This window comes from Watersipora subatra, chromosome 8, assembly GCF_963576615.1.
Source record: "Watersipora subatra chromosome 8, tzWatSuba1.1, whole genome shotgun sequence".
NCBI lineage: Eukaryota > Metazoa > Bryozoa > Gymnolaemata > Cheilostomatida > Watersiporidae > Watersipora > Watersipora subatra.
Window position 1 is genome coordinate 18,094,708 of NC_088715.1, and position 27,192 is coordinate 18,121,899.

Here is a 27,192-nt window from a genome sequence, read left to right on the forward strand (position 1 = left end):
TGCCCCATGGTAAAATGTTATTTTGGGCCGGGCCTTTTGGGGGAGTATCAACCCTGGGTTCTATAATGGGCTTACACTGTAAGATATGAAGATATCTCATAGAAGATCAATTTATTCTCAATGGATCATCAGCTCAATGACTACCTGATTATGTCAGTGCTAGTGATTGATAGCCATTTAATTGACAATCATCTCCATATAGTAACATTGTGATAACATTTCCTGGAAAGCCACTCATTAACACAAGCTATGCAATGTTTAGGGATTTATTTATATTGTCAGTCATTGCTGACACGCATTGCTAAGAACTGTCTAAAATGAGCAATCTCTTCCTGTGTCTGCCTTCCAGGTTTATCCTCAAAACCAATGTTATGATACATCTGTCCATGAACTGGGGTCGTGTCATTTGTGTCTGAAAGATAAAACGCATATTTTGGCTATTGTTGGCGTCATATATACCAAGTTGAGTTTGGCAATGTCTATGTTTTGACATCAATTGTGCCATCAAAGTTTTAATATAAAAGAAGCACTCTTAGCTATAGAGTCAGTCTTTCACATGTGATTGCTATATACACAGTGTACATTACTCAAAGATATTATCTTGCTCAAAATTTAAAGTGAGTCTTATTTTCACAAGATTTGTCTACTGTCCCCACATACCCTGCACGCAGGACATGTTAGGACAATAGACAGCCCATTAAAATATCAGTCGTATACAAAATTCAAAAAAGTCTACAATCTTCAATTTCACAAAATTGGTGGGTAATATATATCCACATGAGTTCCTATAAATTTAGTTGTTTCTTCAGAACGGTCTATGAACTAGAGGTGAAAAAACCAAAAATTGTCCCATCTTACCTCACACTCCCCTACGTATTAAATTCAGGGTTGGGAAAAACTACGGTTTTTATAAAAAAAAAACTGAAAAAAACCAGGTTTTTTGGTTTAAACCGGTTTTTATGGTTTAAACCGGTTTTTATAATTTTACCAAGGTTTTTGCAATTTTAAGTCTAATTAATATCACTTACTATAGCTGCATGATTGAGTATTGAACATACATATGTGGAATCATCTGTTAAAGATGGTACTGTGGGAGTTTTTATGGGAAAAAGAGAGAAGACATGGAAATTTCAGTATGAGTCTTAAATCAAACATGGTCCATGAAATACAGAGCAGAAATCTTATCACATAAAGGGAATATTTTACATACAGCTCTATGTATAAGTAGGAACTTTAATCCCAGTGATTAGTCGTGTGGTAGTGTAGAGCAGAGCATAATACAGATGCATTGCTAGCGATTGGAGCAGTGTAGATGACTCAACTTCTATCACCTGAATATTAGCATCACTGTCAAAATTGGTGTTTTCAGCTTGATATTTGGTTATGTGAGCTTTAAGCCTGTCTACGTTACCTCGCGTTACGACAGCACACTTATTACGTTTTGCCTTAAAACCTTTGCCTTTCAAAACTTTTCAAAACACAACAAACTTGATAAACTGAATTCTAACAATCCAACGACTTTGGCTTGTGACCAATAAATGAAATATTAGTTTGCAAACTTAAAGCTTTTGCCCAAAAGGATTTTATTGTTTTAATTTCTAATTATAAGTAATCCTTTCTCACTGGCTAGACTTGAGAAAGTATTCATTTATTATTAGAGACGATGATTGGACTAGTATATTTCACATGGCTTTTATATTTCATCAGTAAAGAGCTCATCATATCACTTGATAAAAGCAATTGAAAATGAAATTCACTAATTCATTGTTGTGCTAGGATTTCATGTAGTTTCAACTTGAGCTCTGCCATCAATGTACTACGTGTCCTAAATAAACTTCCACAGCTGATAATTACATATAATTGCATTTCTACCGCACATGAACCACTAGGAGTTTAAAATATTGTTTTTCACACAAAAAATAATGAAAAAACCATAAAAACCGTTTTTTCGGGCTGGTTTAAACCAAGCCAACCCTGATTAAATTTATTTTTAAGTCTACAGTAACATAATTACCATTGATACGTCTTTGCCTCCTATCTGCTCGCTACATGTACCAGCTCAAGTTATATTACTCCAAAGATATGTACGCCCTGTATAATAAATAAAATTTCTTTTTTTTCGATGGCCATTAAATGGTCAAGTGTGCGAGAGGCCGCTTTAAATCCCTGCATTGCTTGGCCTTTCTTGTTGAATTAGGTTCTAACCAGACATGCTAAATAAGAAAATGAAAACAGAAACTGGTGAAGAATAAAATTTTCGTGATTTAAAGTTGAAATTCAGTAAAATAGTTAAAAGACATACTAAAACTTAGTTTCAAGTGTGGGTTTAGTAAGCTAAACTTATTTGAAGTGAACTAAAAGTTTATGTTATACATACATCTTGAAGGTAAGAACTTTTTACCGTACGTACTGCATTGGGTACACACATTATAATGTTGCATTGTATTGCAGATCATAGCCATTAAAATACACTGAATGCAATATGTACAGTTATTGTAGGTAACTATAGGGTAATAGCGCATCTTAGGTCGGTACAACGTGCATACAAGGCATGCGCAACGGACATACAAGGCACTTGCAAAGCACAAACATTGTGGATACAATGTGCATAATGCTATATATAATGCTTTACATCTGTTGGGAGTCTGGCAAATACGCCCCCCCTGGCCATGGCTCTGCTACCCACTTCCTCCTAGTGCTGGGACGATATTGTGATATTTCGGTATACCGTCGATACCACTTTCTGATACCGACCGTACCAAATGTTTTCTGCCCATATCGAAATATCGGATATCGTCGATATATAAATATTTATTTCAGTATACACAAATTTGTGTGTGTGGTGGTGCGTATATGTGTGTGGCTCACTTTCCAAACTCCAAATAAAATTTCCAAATGCATGTCCCTCTCATGGGCGAGATATCACGGGACTTCAACTGAATCCGACATCTTGCAAGCATGGCGACAGCAAAGAAGACGAAGAGCCCAGTCTGGGCTCATTTCTCCAAAGTAGAAAACAAGATTGAGGGTGTGTCTATGTCAATCATAGATATATATACCTATATATACACCTATATATAGGTTTATATATTTATGATGTCAACCGACTAGGTGAGCGAGTTCCCTATTTGCTGGTTCGATTGAATCTATCAATGCTTTGCATGGTGAATAAGCAATAGTTTAGTATTCGTCGTAAGCAAAAAAGAGGGCGTCATTATTATTATTTATTATTATTAAATTTTATTATTATAGACTTTTCTTTATTTCCTCGATGGATTGATTCCTCATCATTATGTAAATAATAACTATTGCTACTCACCGTCTGGTTTGCTCATCATATATACTACCTAATACTACATACACTCACAATAAATAATTTAATAATTAAGATTACTACATATATATATTATATATATATACATCATCATACATACTACAACAACATATTTTTAATATTAATTAATTATTGTGGTGATGTATATATATATATATAGTATATATCCTATTATTTATGTACTGATGCAATATATAGGCTATATGTTTTATATACAATTCAATTAATTGATGATGTGTGTGTGTGTATATATAGTGTATATCCTATTATTTATGTACTGATGCAATATATAGGCTATGTTTTATATACAATTCAATTAATTGATGATGATGTGTGTGTATATATATATAGTATATATCCTATTATTTATGTACTGTTGCAATATATAGGCTATATGTTTTATACACAATTCAATTAATTGATGATGTGTGTATATATATATATATTAATTATATTAATATTAAATTTATTACGTTTAAATATTAGTTTTATATTAAAACTTTGATGGCACAATTGATGTCAAAACATAGACATTGCCAAACTCAACTTGGTATATATGACGCCAACAATAGCCAAAATATGCGTTTTATCTTTCAGACACAAATGACACGACCCCAGTTCATGGACAGATGTATCATAACATTGGTTTTGAGGATAAACCTGGAAGGCAGACACAGGAAGAGATTGCTCATTTTAGACAGTTCTTAGCAATGCGTGTCAGCAATGACTGACAATATAAATAAATCCCTAAACATTGCATAGCTTGTGTTAATGAGTGGCTTTCCAGGAAATGTTATCACAATGTTACTATATGGAGATGATTGTCAATTAAATGGCTATCAATCACTAGCACTGACATAATCAGGTAGTCATTGAGCTGATGATCCATTGAGAATAAATTGATCTTCTATGAGATATCTTCATATCTTACAGTGTAAGCCCATTATAGAACCCAGGGTTGATACTCCCCCAAAAGGCCCGGCCCAAAATAACATTTTACCATGGGGCAGTGTCAGTGAGTTTGCTACTTTAGGGGGGACCAAAATAAATTTACTAAATTTTGCTGAACAATTTATTTCATTGATTGGCCTGATTAGGCGTTCCCCTAGATACATAGTGTATACATATGTTATAAGCCTAGTGGAAATTATTTTTATAGCTTCTGAATCCTATTGGATGTTTGGTGAGACGTGGAACCTGGGCACCCCCTAGGGGGCTCCCAGTGTTTAGGGGGTGTGTTTCAAATTAACCAACCAGGTGATTGGGGGGGTACAATATCCAAGTCTGGGCCTCACCAGGTGGGTGTTTACAGATATATACTATATATATATATATATATATATATATATATATATAGTATATATCCTATTATTTATGTACTGTTGCAATATATAGGCTATATGTTTTATACACAATTCAATTAATTGATGATGATGTGTGTGTGTGCATATAAATACATAGCATATATCCTATTATCTATGTACTGTTGCAATATATAGGCTATATGTTTTATATACAATTCAATTAATTGATGATGTGTGTGTGTATATATATATATATATATATATATAGTATATATCCTATTTTTTATGTACTGTTGCAATATATAGGCTATATGTTTTATACACAATTCAATTAATTGATGATGTGTGTGTGTGTGTGTATATAAATACATAGTATATATTCTACTATTTATGTACTGTTGCAATATATAGGCTATATGTTTTATATACAATTCAATTAATTGATGATGTGTGTGTATATATATATATAGTATATATCCTATTATTTATGTACTGTTGCAATATATAGGCTGTCATATATTCCTATTTAGTTAATTAGTTTGCTATTAAGTCAATTGCTGTTTTTCTTCTAGTAGTAATTGCTGACTCATCATTTGCCCTACTTTTAACACCTGCACGATTTGCTGCATACTTTCTCTTGTCACGTTGAGATATTATTGCTAACATGTCTTTATACACAATACACCTTTAGAGCAATTACCAAAGAAAGCTTCTCTACTAAAAAACATAACAGTTGGTGTCGGAACTGGGATTATTGAAGTTATTAAAGGCACAACCATGGCAGAGAATATTACAGAATTGATAGCAGCAATGCAAGCACAACAAAAGGCACAGATGGAGCAGTTTACAGCGATTCTTGGACAACTTGCTACGAACCAAACAGCGCAATCAACTGCAGCGCCATCATCCGTAAACGTACCGAGGTTTGATGACTACTGCAGAGAAAAAGAATCTTGGGTACAGTATTTACAACGCCTTAGACAACACTTTACAGTATACAACATAACAGACAGTACTCAGCAACGTGCATGTTTGTTGTCATGGGTTGGTGCAGAAACCTATGAGTTACTAACAAAGCTGTATGGGCAGGATGACATAACAACAAAAGGGTTTGATGAGCTTACCATAAAGCTCAGTGAACACTTTGCTGATAAGAAACACGTACAAGCAGCTAGATATGAATTTTATAACTGCAGAATGAAGCCAAATCAGTCGTACTCAGATTGGGCAGCTGATCTGCGAGGCATTGCCCGCAACTGCAATTTTATTTGCAAAAACACAGGGTGTGGCGAAAGTTATGTCAACGATCAGATTAGAGACGTCATAATAAAAGAGACGCCTCACGCTGACATAAGACGCCAATGCCTGTTAGATACGGATCCAAGTCTTGAGGATGTGCTTAAAAAAGCTTCCACTTTTATTACTACATCAGAGACTGACAGAGTCTTGAAAGGTGAGACAGTAGTGGAACCAACCACTCATCAAATGGCATCGTCATACAAGCATAGACACCTTAACCCCAAAGCGCAATATACACAACGACATAGTAGTGATAAGACTACGCCAGAAATAGGTAAGACGTCTAAACTCAAATCTTGCCCACAGTGTTTCATACAGCATGACCGAAAACAGTGTCCGCATCGCAACAAGCAATGCAACTTCTGCCAAGGCCTTGGACATATCAGTTCTGTGTGCATGAAATCATCCAAGACTAATACAAGTAATGGCTACAACTCTAATAATGTAGTTGATGAAACAAGCAGTGTTTTCCAAATCTCGGACACCTACGAGCGCAAAGGCAAACAAATTTGGATAAATGCCACTGTAAATGGCAGACAGGCTAAGTTTCAATGGGACACAGGCGCTACTTGTTCAATGGTAGGTCTAAAAGGGTATCAACAGCTAGGTTTTTCGCCCTACCAACCCTCAGAAACGTCACTTCGTGCCTATGGCAACACCGCTCTCAAGGTAAAAGGACAATGCTTTGTTGATGTACATGTTGGTCAAACTCTAAAAAAAAACTTGCGCTTACTTGTCGTTGACTCGGACCAAGGCACAAACCTTCTTGGACTGGAGTGATGAGTTTGGGTTATCTCAGCAAGGTCTTTCCTCTGTTGCCCACGCTATTTCAAACACTGACACTGACCAAGCTCTCAAATCGAATATAAACTCAATCTCAAAACAGTTTCCTGACGTTTTCAAATCAGGTATAGGCCGTTGTAAATCACATAAAGTTTCCATTCATCTGAAAGGAGCTAAGCCTGCCTTTTCTAAACCACGTGTCATACCTTACTCAAAACAACAAGCGACAAAAGATGAGTTAGACCGCTTAGTCTCAAAAGGTGTTCTAAAGCGTGTCGACTTCAGTGACTGGGCTGCCCCCATAGTCGTTGTATCTAAACCATCTGGTAAAGTAAGAATCTGTGGTGATTTCAAACAACTCAATCAAAGTATATCTGTAGATCAGCATCCTTTGCCACAGCTCGATGACCTAATGGAAAAACTTCGAGGGGGTGTGTATTTTTCAAAGTTAGATCTTGCAGATGCATATCTACAACTAGAGCTAGATGATGCTTCCAAGAACTTGTGTGTCATAAACACACCATTTGGTCTCTACAGATATGAGACCATGTGCTTTGGAGTTGCCTCAAGCCCAGCACAATTTCAGAGATGTATGGATGCTCTGACTCAAGAACTTCCTGGTGTGGCTGCCTATCTCGATGATCTCATCATAGCTGGAAGCACAGAGAAAGAACATTGGGATAACCTAAAACGGGTATTAGCAAAACTGCAGGAACATGGTTTTCGTGTAAGGCTTGACAAATGTCAATTTTTCCAAAACTCCGTGGAGTACTTAGGCCATGTTATTGACAAGCAAGGTAAACGCCCTTCTGCTTCATCTATTGCTGCCCTTAAACAGCTGCCTGTGCCCCAAGATGTCCAGCAGTTGAAAGCATTCATTGAAAAAATAACCTACTACAGTCGATTTATTCCTAATATGGCAGACAAAGCGGCACCATTGTACTATTTACTCAGAGACAGTGTACCATATGTCTGGAGTGACTCTTGCCAGCAGGCCTTCATCCAACTTAAGAATGATGTTGTTAGCGCCACTCACCTATCACATTATGACCAGACTAGAACATTAGTGCTTGCAACTGATGCATCTTCTTATGGAGTGGGTGCTGTACTCTCAATGCAGGACACTAATGGTGATGATGAAACACCAATAGCCTACGCTTCCAAGACTCTCACTGATTCTCAGAAAAGATACTCCCAGATAGAGCGGGAAGCACTCTCCATTATATATGGTATCACAAAGTTCCGTCAATTTCTCTACGGAAGGAAGTTTATTCTGCTAACAGATCATGAGCCTTTAGTAAGCATCTTCTCTCCAAGCAAGAACATACCCACCATGACTGCCCAACGTCTTCAAAGATGGGCCCTGACTCTTATGGGTTTCCAGTATGACATAAAGTACAAACACACGCCTAGACATTCTAATGCTGATGCATTGTCTCGACTACCACTTGGTCCTGACAGCCAGTTTGATTCTGCTGAAGAGCTGGAAAGTCAAGAAGTATCACACGTACTGAGAGAAGAAGTAGAAACCCATCCGATAGACCCTATGCTGATCCAGCAGTACACTAAACAGGATCCTACACTTCAAACTGTCTCCAAATGGATTTCCGAAGGATGGCCTATAAACAATCCCAAAGGGAAAGAATTTCACAAATTTTGGGAGCACAGAGACTCCCTCACCATACAAGACGACGTGATGCTTATTCAGAGAGATGCCAATTGCAGAGTTGTTGTACCCAAGGCACTACAATCTGCAACACTAGAGACTCTACACACATCCCACTGGGGAGTGATGAAAATAAAGCAGCTGGCTAGGCGTTACGTATGGTGGGAGTCAATTAATTCTGAAATTGAGGCAATGACAGGCGCGTGTGACATCTGTAGACAGCAGGCCCCTGCGCCTCCACAACACTACACTTAATGGCCTGCATCAGAAGAGCCTTGGAGTCGCATTCACTTAGATTTCGCCGGGCCGTTTAGAGGCAAGATGTGGCTTTTGTGCATTGACGCATTCTCGAAGTTTCCCTATGTCGGCATGATGGACATTGGGCAGACTACAACTCAGCAAACAACTCATGTTCTCAAAGATATATTTAGCTTGGAGGGCTTACCAAAAACAATTGTCACAGACAACGGCCCACAATTTGCATCTAAAGAGTTTGAGGAGTTCTGTAGCCAACATTTTATTCAACATATCACCTCCCCTGCTTACCATACATCATCTAATGGTGAAGCCGAACGCTTTGTACAGACATTTAAGAAAGCAGTAGAAAAAAAACTGTGTGGGAGGAATTCAACAAAAGGACAGTGTACGCCTTGCGCTTGCCACCTACAGAATGCTCCCTCACCCAAGCCTTAACTGGAAAACTCCTTCCGAAATGTTACACGGGCGACAACCAAGATGCCTACTCTCCCTACTAAATCCAAAAAATAAGGCTGCTCATGTATCTAAGAACACAACCACCTTAAACGCATCACAATTTGCAGTAGATTCTTTGGTGTATGCTCGCAACTATTCATCTGGCCCTAAATGGATTCCAGGTCAAGTCGTTTCTAAAGTGGGCTCTACAATCTTTATGATTTCTACTGATAAAGGACTTTGGAAAAGACATTCAAACCAACTTCAAATTCGCCTTTTAGAAACTAGCATATCTAGTGCTACTCCTGCACCAGTTGACCTGGATACGAAGTCTTCTTGTCAGCCTGACAGTACCTTAATACCTAATAGACGATACCCTCTTCGTGTTAGGAAAGCGCCTGAGCGATACCAATCTTAAACTCATAACTTGTGTGGGAGGAGTGCCATATATTCCTATTTAGTTAATTAGTTTGCTATTAAGTCAATTGCTGTTTTTCTTCTAGTAGTAATTGCTGACTCATCATTTGCCCTACTTTTAACACCTGCACGATTTGCTGCATACTTTCTCTTGTCACGTTGAGCTATTATTGCTAACATGTCTTTATACACAATACACCTTTAGAGCAATTACCAAAGAAAGCTTCTCTACTAAAAAACATAACATAGGCTATATGTTTTATACACAATTCAATTAATTGATGATGATGTGTGTGTGTGTGTATATAAATACATAGTATATATTGTACTATTTATGTACTGTTGCAATATATAGGCTATATGTTTTATATACAATTCAATTAATTGATGATGTGTGTGTGTGTATATATATAGTATATATACTATTATTTATGTACTGTTGCAATATATAGGCTATATGTTTTATATACAATTCAATTAATTGATGATCATTATTAACTGTTTATGCAGGTAACATGTGATGACTGTGGATTAAAGATCAAGCGCTCCGACTGCAACACAACTAATTTATTCGCTCACCTGAAGAACCATCACCCTCTGAAATATGACCAGGTTAAAAACAACCTGCTGGTAAAAGCCCACACGTTGACAAACAGGCACCACAACAAACAAAACTACAGGAGATCACTAATTCTTTCTCCTTTGCTGTGTCAGTTGCATATGATTTTGCTGAAGTATTTGCTACTAGGTTTTCCAGTTGATTGACCTTTCCAATTTATTTTCGTAGGCATGGGATAAAAGTGTCAATATGCGCCAGAAGATAAAACTCAAGCGAGGATCACAAATGCTATCACCAGATGTATCGATAAGGACAGTGTGAAACCATAACTGTCACGAACAACTTTTTTTGTATTTTCTAGGTAAATCAGCCACGCTGATTCTGATTTTGTACCCAAAATAAAGATTGGGCCACTAACCTTCAAAGTCATTTAGGCTTTTTTAAAGCGTTTCACTATCTGTTTCGAAAACAACACAATTGGCATTACAAGCTCCGCCCATAAATATGTGACGAAACCTAGCTTTTTCAGGAGCGGAAGTTGGGAATGGTTAGTCCGATTTAGAATAATAAAGATGGGTGCCTTAAAACTCATTTTTATCTAAATCCAGCCTGTAAAATAATCTCAGTCTTTGATGAAAGGTAAATAAACTATGTAAAATTGCTCGTATATTGTTACATGATGTTTAAATGGGCTGGACGCCGAGAAAAGTGAGCTCAAAAAGCGCGGTTTTATCACAAGCTAGCGTTGTTGTCGCGCTTTTTTTAAATATGCAATGTTAAATAGCTTATCTACCTTTCAGAAACGACTGAGATTATTTTTAAGGCTGAATTTAGATGTTAAAGGATTTTAAAACACCCATCTCTATTATTCTAAATCGGTCAAAACATCCCTACATAACTTCTGTTTCTAAAAAGCTAGGTTGCGTCACGTATTTATGGGCGGAGATTGTTGTGCCGATCGTGTTGTTTTCGAGACCGATATTAAAACACTGTAAAAAAGCCTTCATTACTCTGAATGAAAGTTAGTGGACTAATCTTTATTTTGAGTACAAAATCGGAATCAGCGTGTCTGATTTACCTAAGAAATACGATAAAAGTTGTACGTAACAGTTACGGTTGAAGTTTGCAAAATACGAAATCAACAAAAATAAACCAGTTCATAGGATCTATACGTACAGCACTTATTATCGCTTGCAATAAAAATGACTGTAGAACAACTTGATTGACCTGTTTACAAAGACAATAAAATGGCTGCCTTTTCTCATGAGTCACCAAACATTTAATGGGTTTTCCAGGCCTTTACACTTGCCATGGTGGTCGTTCAATAATCATCTACTCATTTCTTCTTTAAACTGTCATCAGAAATTATTTCGAAACAACTACACAAAAGACTGTCTGACACCTGGCTCGATCAAGTCAGTTGCGTGTGTGCCATTGACGAACTAACATTATTCTAACGATATTACGGACAAAAAACTTAAATACATATTTTGGAGTATGGCAGAGGTATGTTTTGTGTTTACTTGTCTTTTATCTAATATTTCTGGTTATAACATTTAACATCATGTAATTTACGTAACATTTTCTGATTCAGACAGCAATTTTGCCTTAAAGATTGTGAATCAATTTGTCTTTAAAAACATTTCAGGTTTCACGGTCGGTTGGAAATAAAGTCACAGTCAACAAAGATCTAACCACCGTTGTACTTTGGGAAGTACTCTAAATACAAATATACACGCACGCATAATAAATAACTTCTAAAGTTCAAAGAACTTTATAGTGAAACCTTAAGCATACAACAACATACTGAGGTGTTCACATCATACAATTCTACGGAGCCTAAGCACTATTCTATGGATGATAACCTTTATCGAAACTTATCACGGAAATTATCGAAGTACGGAGCTTAAGTGCTATTTATGGACGATAACCCTCATCTAAAGCCACGGAAGTTATTGAATTCAATACTGAGCCTCAAACAAAACGCCTCAAAGTCTGAAGATTGAGTCTTGCTACACAACTGGTGGCAATCGACGAACCGAGTTTGCGTTATAAATACGGACATCATCTGTCAACAAATCAAGGATAAGGAACAGACAGTTGATATAGATTTGGTTACGCAATACTTCACTCACGTTAATCATCAGCACCGCAAGACATCATAACACTTCGAGGTCGAAAGCCTGTCGCTTAAAAAGACTAACCCACACAACAAATATTGCTCGTCACTGTTCGCAAATAACAAGCCAAGCAAGAGCGATACCCATTAGCCATCAAGCCGCATATCAGATAGTCAGCAACGAGGAAGTCACCACATTGCATCAGTCAGCTAAGTATACGTACTGTGTTGAAAGGTTTGCTTACTCAATCTAACTGACATTTCCTTGCTCGAACCTAGTGTGCGCTATAGTTAAACACTATTATAGTAAAGCAAATTTAGAGTTGTCACACATTTTGGATTTTTTTTTGGCAAACAGTTGTTATCATAATTTTGTTTAAAAATCAAACTGTGTCGTAAAACTGAACCGCGATCGAGCCAATTTAGCCAAACAGCTTTAGTGGTTTACATCATTGTACTCATATTAAGATTGTAGCAACAATACGGGCAAAAAGGCCTAAACAAGATTAATAGCAATTATCGGTGATTTAAATAGGTCACCATGGAAAGCGAAAGCCTTGAGGTAAATTCAAATTCCGATTTGAGCGAAAGTAGAGTAGAGGAAGAGCAGCTACAGTTAGATGAGGTAACTGAATCAAACAACCCTAGAACACAACGAGCGCTCACAAGGAGTCAAAAACTGACTGAGCGCACTATTTTACAACTAGGCAGTGATTTTATCAATGAAATAGGTAGACAGTCTGAGAATATGATAGACTTCCTAGACAAGTTCACACAAGCTGTTGAAAATGCCACCCATGTCATTGATATACCTGCTGTTGATGCCTTTGTTCGGAACCTTGACTTGAAAGTCAAAGATATAGGCAATTTATATAATAAAATTATTGAAACAAATAAAAATGAGAAAAACCCCACCCATAAACAACTCTTAAATGAATTTCTAGCGGATGTCAAGTCATTCAATACCCAGATCTAGGAACAGTGCCAAGAAAAGAGGGAAATCCTAGCTGAAGAGAAGGCACTCGAATATGCTAAAAGGAGAATGGAAGAAGAAATGTGAGCTTACACAGTGAAAAGACAAAATCTCCTGAGAAGGATGGAATCATCATCAGTAAGGGTAAGTCATTTGAGCAGTCCAAGTATCAGGGCTACAGCATCTTGAACTCCAAACACAGACAGATACGAATTATCATCAGCACCAAGCGCAATCGATAGCATCAACCTGAGGGTAGCACAAGCCGAACAATCACAAGCTCAACAACCACAAGCCGAGCAATCACAAGCTCAACAACAAGTCGAGCAATCACAAGCTCAACAACCACAAGCCGAGCAATCACAAGCTCAACAACCACAAGCCGAGCAACCACAAACTGAGGAACCGCAAGTTGGAATTGGCACCCGCCACATCCTCAAAGCCTTCACCGACAACCTAGCAGAATCGTTCAATACCAAAATGAACTCATTGACAGCTAGTGTGTCGAAGCCAAAACCGAAGTCCATTGAACCGAGCATCTTTTCTGGCGATACCCTCGAATTTGCAGAGTTGGAGGTGGATATGGATGCCTTCGTTTCCGAGGAAAGACTAACAGACAGGGAGGCCCTGCGATACCTGAAGAAATTTGTTGCAGGCCAGGCTAAAAAGGCCATAATCGGTTTATTGACATACAGTAGCGATAACTCATATCAGGAAGCTCGTGAAAAACTGATACCGATACAGTATGGAAGGCGGCATCGCAAGGATACTGTTGAAAAAACTGGAAAACTGGCCAAGCATACACTCCGGAGACGGAAAGAAGATGAGAGAGTTCGGCGACTTTTTGGATCAATTCAGAAAAAGCATGAGCTCCACAGTAGGCCTACAGATCCTCAACACTGAGCTATACAATGAACGCATTTGCCAAAAGCTACCTGACAGTGCCAAGTTCTCTTGGAGGCAAGGAGTATGTAGAGCTAAGCGAACGAGGACAGGAAACTTGTCATTTTCTGATTTCACAGAGTTTGTTCTCGAGCAAGCGGACTGCTACATGAGCAACATCATGCAATCACAGAGTAAGGATCAAAAGCAAGATCAGCCTAAAAGTAAGGGCAGATATGAAGAGAGGACAAACAGAAGGGCTGCATCATACAAAACAAAACGAACAAGAAGAGAACCATTTTGCTACTTCTGCAATGGCAACGACAAAGAACACTACACAAGGGATTGCAGAAAACTGGCCGAGAAATCACTAAAGGAAAGAAAAGACTTTGTACACAAGAAGGGATTGTGCTTCTCTTGTCTGAATGGTAAACAGATCAAGCGTCTGTAACCGCAAGCAGACATGTTCTAAATGCCAGAGAATGCACCCGACTATGTTACATGATCCCAACTGGAAGCCTACAGAAAAATCGGCCTCACAACGAAATGCCAGCCAACAACCTACTACCAGCAACCAAGGCAAATAACCAACAAGGACTAAGACATGTAATTCAACTGAAGTCTACGGACAATCTAGCTTCAGTATGATGGTACCAGTATACGTATCCACTGGAAACAATGAAAATCTAGTGTATGCTCTCCTCGATACACTGTCTGACATCACCTTCATTGACAAGCAAACCACAACGGAGATTGGAGCAAGTGGCATCCGCGACACCCTAAACCTAGAAACCATGAACGCCATAAGCCGATCATCCACATTGAGGTATGAAAAACTGCAAACCAGAGGATACCTAACCGATGAAATTTCAACAATTGACGCAGTTGAATGACCAGAAATAAAGTGCCCCCCCACCCCCCCCCCCCCCCCCCCCCCCGACAACATACCGACAGACGAGAAATGCCGCAAGATACCACATTTAAGGTCCCTTGCAAGGCATCTCCCACCAAAGCTGGACATCCCGATCGGACTGATGATAGGTAAAGACAGTCCAGAAATCATCACACCACTCCTGACAAAAAGAGAAGCTGGGGAGACATCAGCTTGTAAGACGATGTTTGGATGGACACTATGCGGGGGTAAACTCAAAACCAAACTGGCAACAAGTTTTAAGACGGATGCCACACTCTTTCCCATAGTGGAACAAGACTTTGAAGACCCTGGAGGTAAGCCCCTGTCACAACAAGACATGCAATTTCTCAAATTCCTTGACGAAGGAATTCACCAAGATCCGGACGGGAGCTACGTGATGCCTCTGCCATTCAAGTCATTATCAACGCCAATACTGCCAAACAACAGGCATCAACCAGAGCAGAGACTCGGACTGCTAAAAAAAAATTCTTGAAGGACTCAGCATATGAAGCAGACTACCGAAAATTTATGAACACACTATTCGAAAAGGGATTTGCGGAGGAAATCCCAGTCTCGGAGATGGCAAGAGAAGATGGTAAGTGCTGATATATACCACACTTTGGAGTGCTTCATCCAAAGAAGAGGAAATTACGTGTGGTCTTCGACGGGAGTGCAAAATACGCCAACACATGCCTCAACCATCACCTTCTCACTGGCCCAGATCAGCTCAATGACTTACTTGGTATCTTATGCAGATTTCACACAGGGAAGGTCACAGTAACGCGTGACGTAGAATCCATGTTTTATAATTTCCGGGTAAGTCAAAACCATAGGAACTTTCTAAGATTTGTATGGTATAGCGATGACTTATCGACGGTGAAAGCCTTTCGCATGAGAGTTCATATATTTGGCGCAACCTCTTCGCCAGGAGTAGCCACCTTTGGTCTGAGGAGTCTGGCTGAATACAACGTAGAAATATCTAAGAGTGCAGCAGAATTCTTCAAGGACAACTTCTACGTGGACGAAAGAATATTCAGCGTGGATGACATCAGAACTGCCAAAGACCTGGGGAATTCAGAGAGGGAAATTTGCTCTAAAGGCAACCTTCGCCTACACAAGTACGTCAGTAATGAGCCCGCAGCTCTTGCCGATTTGCCAGAATCCGAGAAAGAGACGGAAGCCATCTCATTTAACAGCATCATGCCGACACAAAGAACACTTGGAGTTAGTTGGTGTCCACAGAGTGACCAGCTCTGCTTCACCAGCAATATCGATGCAAGACCACTCTCAAGACGCGGTATTCTCTCAACCGTAGCCCAGGTATATGATCCAATTGGTCTGGTTTCACCCTTTACCCTAATGGGAAAGAATGTGCTACAAGATGTCTGTCGCAAAGGACTCGACTTGGATGAACAGATCAATCTAGATACTACTTCGTCATGGGACGCCTGGATGCGACAACTCGCCACTATTCAGGATGTTAGAGTTGATCGCTGCATAAAGCCAAAGGATATTGGAACTATCAAACGAGCCAAACTTCACCACTTTGCGGACGCGAGTGAAGATGGTTATGGCGCATGCTCATACATCCGTCTTATCGATACCACAGATCGCATCCACTGCGCACTTGTCCTCTCAAAGGTTAGAGTGGCCCCCTGGACCGAACGACCATACCTCGTATGGAGCTTCAAGGTGCGGTGCTAGCTACCAAGCTCCAAGAGAAACTGCACGAGGGACTGAGGATGCCAATAGACGGAGTGGTCTTCTGGACAGACAGCATGATCATACTGAGCTATATCAGAAATGAAACATCAAGATTTTCTCCATTTGTAGCAAACCGAGCAACCCAAATTAGGCCCAGAACAAAGCCGGCATTATGGAACCACGTTCCTGGAATAGTCAATCCAGCTGATATGGCCTCCAGAGGCGCAACCATACATCAACTGACAAACTCTCACTGGTTTTCAGGCCCAGACTTCTTATGGAAAGAAAATCTTGACGACATCTTGCTCAATCAACCTACGCGCTTCAATGTTCCTAAATCAGATCCAGAACTGAGGAAAACTATTAGGGTGGATATGAACCAGGTTACCTACCCCATCAAAGTCGAAAACTTTTCAAAGTGGGACAATCTCATCAGGGCAACAGCACAACTACGCGCAGTCGCTAAACGATCCAAGGACAAGCTGAAGCCAATCTGGAAACTTGAAAAAATGTCTAGAGAACATTTCCAAGATGCAGAGGCTCTTCTCATCAGACTTGATCAACATAAGTACTTCCATTCAGAAATACTGGACATTCAAGCACACGGAAAGGTAAGCAAGGGAAGTTGTCTCAGACAGCTGTCGCCCTACTTAGACGACCTAGGAATCCTAAGGATAGGCAGCGGAGCAAAATGCTCAACTATTCTCACAGACAAAGATCTTCGACCCGCAATCATACGTAAGAGCAGTCACCTAACCACAGTACTGATCAGAAACTTCCATGAGAAGGTCCGCCATCAAGGGAGGATCTTTACACAGTCTGCAATCAGACAATCGGGTTTCTACATTATAGGTGCACAAGGCCTTATCAAATTATTACTCAGATCCTGCGTAGGCTGCAAACGCCTAAGAGGTGCCCCCTTGCATCAACAGATGGGGTCCTTACCCAAAGAAAGAGTGGAACATAGCCCTCCATTCACCCATGTAGGGGTAGATACATTTGGAAACTTCCTCGTCAAAGAAGGCAGGATTGAGATGAAACGCTGGTGTATCATCTTCACCTGTATGTATTCCAGAGCGATCCACATCGAAGTCATAAGTGACTTATCCACAGAGAGTTTCCTACAAGCGCTAAGGTGTCTTGAAAGCATACGAGGGCCTGTAGTTAGAAATTTTCCGATAACGGAACCAATTTCATGGGTTCTAAGACTATGCTCCAATCGAGAATAACCTTCAAGACAAACACTCCCGGTGCTAGCCACCAGGGCGGCGTATGGGAACGGGGAATAAGAATGATTAGGAATGTATTCAACCAAATAAAAGGCAAGTTTTCCGCAAGGATAGACACCGCCAGACTACGGTCTACCATGTACGAAATCTGCAGCAAAATCAACGGGAAACCACTGACCTGTTCAAATCTGAACAATCCCGATGAAGGAGTTATAACCTCGCATCATCTGATCATCACATGAAGCCTGTGTCAGAACCTACACATCCGGAGATAGGTGAAGTGCCAGACGGCGAGGTATGCAAAAAAAAACATGTTTAAAAAGACGCAACGTTTCGCCGATGGATTCTGGCGCCACTGGCAGGACTACCTGACCAAGGTAGAGACCCGACAGAAATGGAGAAATCCATGCCAAAACCTTAAGGTGGGAGACGTTGTCGCAGTTGTTGATAAAAACACTTGACGTAGTCAGTGGAAGGTGGGAGCCATCGACTCCGTGAACACAGGTAGAGATGGGTTGGTCAGATCAGCTACTGTCAGAATCTCAAACCCAGAACAGATAACGAGTTCCGGCAAGCGGAAAGGGGAACCTAACATGCTTTACAGACCCATACAGAAACTACTGCTATTGGTCAGCGTAAACCCCAAGTACTAACTTGCAGTGTTCTTAACTAAACGTAGGTTATTCTCTTCCTGCATAAATATTATCATAGTAGTATCAAACATCAATTTAGGCATACACGAATACACTTAGTACAATTACATTATACTAGATTTAGATTTGTTAACTTCAGATAGAACTAGTAAATTTTTAAAAAAAATTTAGGTGGGAGAGTGTGAAGTTTGCAAAATGCGAAATCAACAAAAATAAACCAGTTCATAGGATCTATACGTACAGCACTTATTATCGCTTGCAATAAAAAATGACGGTAGAACAGCTTGATTGACCTGTTTACAAAGACAATAAAACGGCTGCCTTTTCTCACGAGTCACCAAACATTTAATGAGTTTTCCAGGCCTTTAAACTTGCCATGGTGGTCGTTCAATAATCATCTTTTACTCATTTTACCTATAAACTGTCATCAGACATTATTTCGAAACAACTACACAAAAGACTGTCTGACACCTGGCTCGATCAAGTCAGTTGCGTGTGTGCCATTGACGAACTAACATTATTCTAACGATATTAGGGACAAGAAACTTAAATAATTATTCTGGAGTATGGCAGAGGTATGTTTTGTGTTTACTTGTCTTTTATCTAATATTTCTGGTTATAACATTTGACATCATGTAATTTACGTAACATTTTCTGATTCAGACAGCAATTTTGCCTTAAAGATTGTGAATCAATTTGTCTTTAAAAACATTTCAGGTTTCACGGTCGGTTGGAAATAAAATCAGTCAACAAAGATCTAACCACCGTTGTACTTTGGGAAGTACTCTAAATACGAATATACACGCACGCATGATAAACAACTTCTGAAGTTCAAAGAATTTTATAGACAGTATGCCACTGTACACTGTTGAGAAGCAGGGGTTTAAGGATCTTATTGAGTGTTTGGATCCAAGGTTAGTAATATATACCTTGTTTGTTGCCTTTCAGTCTAACATTTGACAGAACCTTTGTCATACTTTTGTGGAAAAATCATTCACTGATAATGAATTATATTCGTGTCTTGAAGGTTTAAAATGCCAAGCAGAAAGCTGTTCTCTGATAAACTCATCCCGAGTCTGTACTCTGAGACAAAGACTGGTGTTTGTAACCAGCTTGCTAACATCACCCACTTTTCATTAACAACTGATGGATGGTCAAGCATTGGACTTACACCATATCTATCGCTCACCGTACACTATGTAACCCCTGAATGGGACCTTGTAACTAAAAACCTGAATACTGTCTACCTACCAGAGAGCCATACTGGCCAAAAGATAGCAGAGACACCTGAAGAGCTGCTGACACAATGGAACCTAGACAAGAGCAAGCTGGTCAGCCTTACTACAAACAATGCTTCTAATATGGTTGTAGCAGCAAAAATACTGGCGAAGCCTCCAATTGGTTGCACTGGTCACATCTTGGACAATGCTATCAAGTCTGCCAACCTCCGAAAAGAAGCGAAAATGCAGTCATTGATCCAGGGTAGCAAGAAATCAATGAAGCTGTAAAAGCCTGCCATGGCCTTTTTGCAGTTTTTGGTAGCAGTTTCCAGAAGAAGCGTGAACTGTCCGAAGCGCAGAAAGAGCTTGGTGTTCCTATAAAATATCTGATAACCTAATGCAAGACCTGATGGGGATCCAAACTAAAGATGGTGAGCCTGGAAAATGAAAGTGCTAGAAAATGAAAGACCAATCAGACGGGTGTTAGGAGCATCAAGACAACATGTCCAGAAACTTTTCAGTATTTCAGTAGCAGACCAGTTTTTGGTATTAGAGTCTCTTGCCTCTGCTTTGAAACCGTTTGAGACTCTGACTGACGCTCTGAGTGGGGACTAGGACGCTACAGTATATGCAGTGATTCCTCTTGTGGAACATTTGATCGCCATTGCAAAGCCAGTTGAAACTTCAACTCCCCTCACAAATAACATCAGAGATAATGTAAAAGCGTACGTCGTAACAGAGTTTGATTATGAGGATGATGGGCAGGATCCCACCATGGAAGTTATGCAGCTGCTGGGGAAGGCCACCATTCCAAACCCCAGATATCAGGATGGTCATTTGCTAGATGGATTGAGAGAGGTAAAGTACTGCACATAACTGATAGTTGAGCTCCTTCGTTCCTAAGACAAGTGTAAAGTGTCAACCAGCCATTTCAGATTAATGATTCCACCAATTGATTGATTGTTCTATACTTTATTCAGGCAATTCCTGAACAACTTTGTGCTGAGGCATTTGCCAGTGTGAATTCCAGTGGAGATTCTGGTGGTGCAAGACCGTGCTGATGATCAAGCAGAACATCAACAAACAGAGCCACCAGCAAAGAAATCACTCCATGGTTTGCTGATGGGTAGCCAGTTGAGGCGACTACACCCTGAGGAAAGAGAAAAGGAAGTGTTGAGTGTGCATGTGAACTGGCCTGCTACCTGGCAAAGTAGTATCTAGTATGCTCAGCAAAAATGAATCCATTGCATTGGTGGAGAACACATAATCTGTCACTACCACATCTGTCTACACTCGCAAAGAAGTATCTGTCCATGTGTGCCACGTCATGCTCTTCAGAAAGACTGTTCAGTTGCTCGGGAAATATTGTGAACAAACGTTGAAGTTGTTTGAAGCCACAGAAAGTCGACTAGTCTGTATTCCTTGCCTGCAACCTGTGAAACCTTGAGTCTTGACAATTACTTAAAGATGTGGTTGCGTCACAAAGTTCGATTTAATGAAATTAAGACCAATAAAAGGCTAAAACATCAGCTACAATTTGGTGTCATTTTTGTCTTTGTAGACTAACCCTGTCCAGAAATATATGCAATTGAATGAGGTCATCTTTTAAAAAGCTCACATCCCAGCGGAAGCTTGATTCGTGACGTAACTAGTGATACATCTGAAAAGAGTCAACGAGCGATAAATATAGGATCGCTTCATTAGCCAATCATCAGCACGAAATCTTTATATAGGTCGTAATAAATGTTATCACTCGTAAAACGCGTTGTCTGTGATCTCAAATTTAGAGATTTTACTCTATTATTAAATTGCATCGACATCGATATTTACTAAATTAATTAACATCGGTACTTTAAAGATGTGGTTGCGTCAAAAAATTCAATTTAATGAAATTAAGACCCATAAAAGGCTAAAACATTAGCTACAATTTGATGCCATTTTTGTCTTTGTAGACCAACCCTGTCCAGAGATAAGCGTTTGAATGAGGCCCTCTTTTAAAAAGCTCACTTTCCAGCGGGTGCTTCTTTCATGACGTCACAAGCAATACATCTGAAAAGAAACCACGAGCAATAAATATGAGGTCGCTTCCTTAGACAATCATCAGCGCGAAATTTTTATATAGGCCGTAATAAATGTTATCACTCGTAAAACGTGTTGTCTGTGATCTCAATTTTAGGGATTTTACTCTATTATTAAATCGCATGGACATCGATATTTTACTAAATTAATTAACATCGTTATTTTAATGAATTATTCGATCGACACGTTTTATGGGCGAACAACATAATTGTAAAAATTGCTGCAAAGGTGACTCTGAGTTTTCTTGGCATCAGGTAATTAAAGTTCTACGGAGGAAGATCGGAGAATGGAAGTAAATTTATCTTTTACTTTGAGTCTCCTATAGAGTTTCCTGTTGAGTTTACATTCAGATTATATTTCCCTGTTTAAGGCTAAAATGTAATTTTCTGCGAGTTCGGGATACGTATGTACAGTGAGTTCTTGACAGCTTCTTTTTAATCTTTAGCATCTAGCAATACAATGGCTTACATTGATGAATATACTAAAGGTAATATTTTAGTACTCATTAATACATGTACTAATTAATAAAATTATAACTTTTGCTATCACTAATCATCGTTTTATATTTTTTTATCGGTTCACCTAGCTACATTTGCTTAAAATTTTCTCTGGCAGTTTCATCTAGTAAATTATATTTATGATTTGACTTTAGATGTTTACTTTTCACTTATAGAAAGTGAAGAAAATCGGTTGATCAATGCAAATCTTTAACTTCCAGAACCAAAGCTTCGAATCGTTGGCTTGGCGTACATGTGCCTTTGTTAAACGTTTATTCGTTTTTAAAATTACACTTGCAATCTATCAATCTCCCAATTTGAAAGCTTTTAGTAGATACGCTTTAGAATGACATATCTATGAATGTCATATATTTATTGCATTTGTTTTACTGATTACAGGATGTTTATGTTGCCCCACCAGCAGAAGCAGCTTTGTCAGTGTGGAAACTGCCATAAAGGGGAAAGAGAGACTTGAATGTGTGCTGCCTAAACCATGAGGTTTTGTTTGAGTTTGTTGCATTAGATGAATTTGTCTTATTGTATCAGCTAAAACTATGTGAGTGGCCACGACTTGATGAATATTTTTAATAAAAGCTTTATGCCGAGATGAAAATCTTTTTGCTTGTAAAAATTACATAATAAAATTATATTGTTGAAGATGATGCAAAACATGATTTGCAGAATATTGTAGTGAATTGGATATGGTATATGGATGTCCACAGAACTGGAGAATGTGAGTTCAAATCCAGTTTGCAGCAGACTTCTCATCCCAGACTTCTCTATCCCCGTGTATATTCTTTTCAAAGACGCAGCTGCTTATTTTACTTAGGCTAGTAAGAAACTAGTTTTCGGTGTGGGCAATGGTATACAGCCCCGCCCCAAGGATAGGCGACGAACATAATGTGGGCGGGGCTTTTGGGAGGCTGTATATCGTTAGTGTGGGTAGCGGCGGAACTGTGCTGATACAAAGACCTTATACTACATAGTTTGCTTGACAGAATTACCGTAGACCGTTAGAATTGGTAGTCGGTACTCAAATGTTTACACAGCATTTGGAGAAAGTGAGTAAGACAAATTTTCAATTTTCGTTATTTGAGGCATTTGAAACATTCATAATAATGCATCTGTAGCTGGATTTAAAATTTTATTTTAGCCAACATGAGCAAATACAAAATAAGATATATGCCAATAGAGCCACGTAGGACTAGACTTTTATCGCAAATAGCTGATGTGAATACGAGATATATTGACAAATAAATACCGCGTGACATCATTTTGGGCAAGTCTGGGCATGTTCTTTTGGCCTGAGCGTTTTTACGGCGATCAGATTTTTTCGATTTTAATCTTCAAATATCTTGGCAATGATATCGCCTAACACAACAATTCACATATCAACTGATAGAGAAAAAATCCTTTCTTTTAAAATCAACTCAAATTTGACGCAACCACATCTTTAATGAATTACTCGATCGACACGATTTATTGGTGAACAACACAATTGTAAAAATTACTGTAAAGTTACTGCGAAGGGGTGTCCGAGTTTTCTGAGCATCAGGTGGTTAAAGTGCTAGAGGAAGATAGGAAATAGAGTTAAATTTATCTTTTACTTTGAGTCTCCTATAGATATACTGTTGCGTTTAAATTCAGATTATATTTCTCTGTTTGAGGTTATAATGTAATTTCCTGTGTGCGCGTGCGAGATAAGGACGCACAATGAGTTCTTGACGGCTTCTTTTTAGTCCATAGCATCTAGCAATACAATGGCTTAGATTGATGAGTATAATAAAGGTAACACTTTAAGTACTCACGAATACATTTACTAATTAATAGAATAATAACTTTTTGCTATCATCAATCATCGTTTTATAATTTTTTATTGTTTAACCTATCTATATTTGCTTCAAATTTTCTTTGGTAGTTTTAGCTAGTAAATTAGATGTATGATTTGACTTTAGATGTTCACTTCTCACTTGTAGAAAGTGAAGAAAATCAATTGATCAACGCACATCTTCAACTTCCAGAACCAAAGCTTCGAATCGTTGGCTTGGCATACTTATGGTTTTGTTAAACATTTAGTCATTTTTGAAATTACACTCACAATCTAACTTCCAATACGAAAGCTTTCAATAGATACAAGTTAGAATGAAATATCTATGAATGACATATATTTATTGCATTTGTTTTATTGATTGCATGATGTTTATTGGTCCCACCAGCCGAAGAAACTTTGTCAGTGTGGAAACTGCCATAAATGGTAAAGAGAGACTTGAATGTGTGCTGCATAAACCATGATGTTTTGTTTGAGTTTGCTGCAGTAGATGAATTTGTCTTATTGTATGAGCTGTAGCTATGTGAGTGGCCACGACTTGCGTGGATATTTTTGATAAGAGCTTTATGATGAGATGAAAATGTTTTGCTTGTAAAAATTATATAATAAAATAATACATTTGAAGATAATGCAAAATATGATTTGCAGAACATTGAATGCATCATAGCCATGTTGATACCTGTGCAGAAATCATGTCTGATAGATCGATTTATGAACTGCAATCAGAGCTGCATGGACAGGCGTTTTTGCATAGCTCGACCATATGTTTAGTACTTGAATCAGCTAATCAAATGTGATCAGTGAATTTCTTTCTACTAATTGATACCAATAAAGACTCGATAACGTTGACAGTCGACTATACAATGTACTGTACAGTGCACCCTCGAGATACGATTACCCTGATATACGATTTTTTCACCTTACGAAGTCAAACATTGTGATATCTTCACCTCGCTATACGAATTTTATTTCACCATACGAATTTGAGAAAAGTTTCGCCCGAGTTAAAATTTGGTCGTCGGTGTGCTCATAGCACACGTCGAAATAAAAAAGACACCGAAATATAGTTTGCCGAAAACATTCTTAGAACGTTTAGAAGAGACACGGTGATCGACTTCTCTCATGTCCGCGTGGAAAATTTCGTGTAAAATACACAAGCGAGAGCTTTTTGCTATTATAGCTAAAAGCTAATAGTAAAAAGCTTTTTTACTATTATAGCTTTTGCTATAAACTTTCACTAGACTTTTATCGCAATAGCCGATGTGATTACGACAGATAGAGACAGGTTGTATCACGCGTTACATCACTTTGGGCAAGTCTGGGCATGTTTTTTGGCCTGAGCGTTTTTACCGCGATCTAATTATTCCGATTTTAATTTTCAAATATCTTGGCAATGAGATCGCCCAACACAACATATCAACTGAAAGACGAAGAAAAATGCTTTCTTTTAAAATCAACTCAAATTTGACGTCATCACATCTTTAATCCAGTCATTCCAATTATCTAACCAGTTGTCAATAAAACCACCCATTTAAATGCTTTAGTATCACAGTCTTCGCTTACAGAGTCCAATAGAATATAATTCTGATGAATGGCATTCAATTCAATATAATACCATGGTGAACAGACCCATATTCCCTGGAGCGGCTGGCCGGCCCCAACTTTTTAGGAATTTTCCGTGACTAAGTACAGTCAAACTCGGATAACCCACCCTCGGATAAAATGTAACAGTTCATCTCGAACACGAGGATAACTCGAACGGATTTGTTTGGTCTGTTCCCACGCAATGATAACTTGCTTCAGATAACTCGACCTCAACATCATTTACTCGAACAGTTATTTGCCTAACGGCTATGGAGACGGTTTTATCGCTGTAGAATATCACTTTATTCCAAGCCATAGAGACTAACATCAACTTTTAGTAGTTATTAGGCGTCATTATTATCATCAGCGGCAAAATATTCTTGTTAATGACTTTTATTTATAAAGATTTGCAAAAGGTCAAGTTTTACCAAACATCCGCTTGGCCATGTCCCATCGAAAGCGTGGAAACTTCCGGATGAACCTAAAATAAAATCGGCAAAATTGATCTTCGTTACAACGCTCAAAAGAAAAAGATGTCTTTTTTCTGAGCGTTTTAACCGCAGTCAAGTTTTGCTTATTTTAATCTAAAAGCAGTCACATCACCTAAAACAAAACAAATCTCAAAAAATAGAAAAATGCTGATACTTTCCGATAAAACATTTTAAAACTTCACATGAGAGGTCCGGCTGAGGCCCTACATGAGAAAAACCAGTTGGGGGCTTACACAGCCCCCTCCACACCCCCAGGTGTTCATAACTAGTTGCCTAACACTAGCGGCCCCATCTTGCAACCAGTGAATACAGGCCTGCTGGTGAATGATTGTCGATAGATAGCCCTCTACTCGATTTAATACCCGATTCTTCAACGAATTATACTGGTACATAGATTCATTATGGAGTTGTTCTCCCATGGCAGCTTTTTCTGGCAGAAAAGAAAACTCCAAATAACATACCCAATATTTCGACATATTAGTTGGCTACGCCATCATATCGTACCGAACGAATTTTCAATATCGTCCCAGCACTCCTTCCTCCACATGTAGATGTACAACTGTTTCTGCAAATCTTTTGTTGTTGCTGGTTTCTTGGTGTCAACATAGTTCTTTGCATGTGTTCATGCCACCTCAATATGATTTGTATGGGTACCTGAAAAAAGGTCTCAAATTTAAACCATCAACAAATTTGAATGAGGCATTTATGTTGATGCATGATGCCTTATGTCAACCTTGAAGGCATGTTGTATGCCATTCAATTAAAGAGTTCAAAATAATGGTCCATGCCATAATCAATTAAATACCTGTGCGTGGTTCTACAAAATGTCTAGAGTGATTAACTGTTAGATGCTAGTATCCCACTCTGGTGAGGCCATCATAGGCCCTCCACAAATCAGAGACGATAGTGCTACCTCGTGGAATAAAATGCTTGATGATTCCTTGGAGCGTTTCGGTATTTCTTCT

General features: G+C 38.8%; 1 long non-coding RNA gene and 1 pseudogene across 1 annotated transcript; one reads left to right on the top strand and one right to left on the bottom strand.

Moving 5' to 3' along the window:
- Positions 1 to 35: 35 nt before the first annotated feature.
- On the bottom strand, positions 36 to 27,192 carry LOC137401659 (uncharacterized). The gene is made up of 3 exons (XR_010979368.1): positions 27,033 to 27,192; positions 26,732 to 26,881; positions 36 to 412 (listed from the first exon to the last, which is right to left on the bottom strand). It is a non-coding gene; the product is annotated as an uncharacterized lncRNA (long non-coding RNA).
- LOC137401844 (uncharacterized) lies at positions 12,716 to 18,528 on the top strand (annotated as a pseudogene).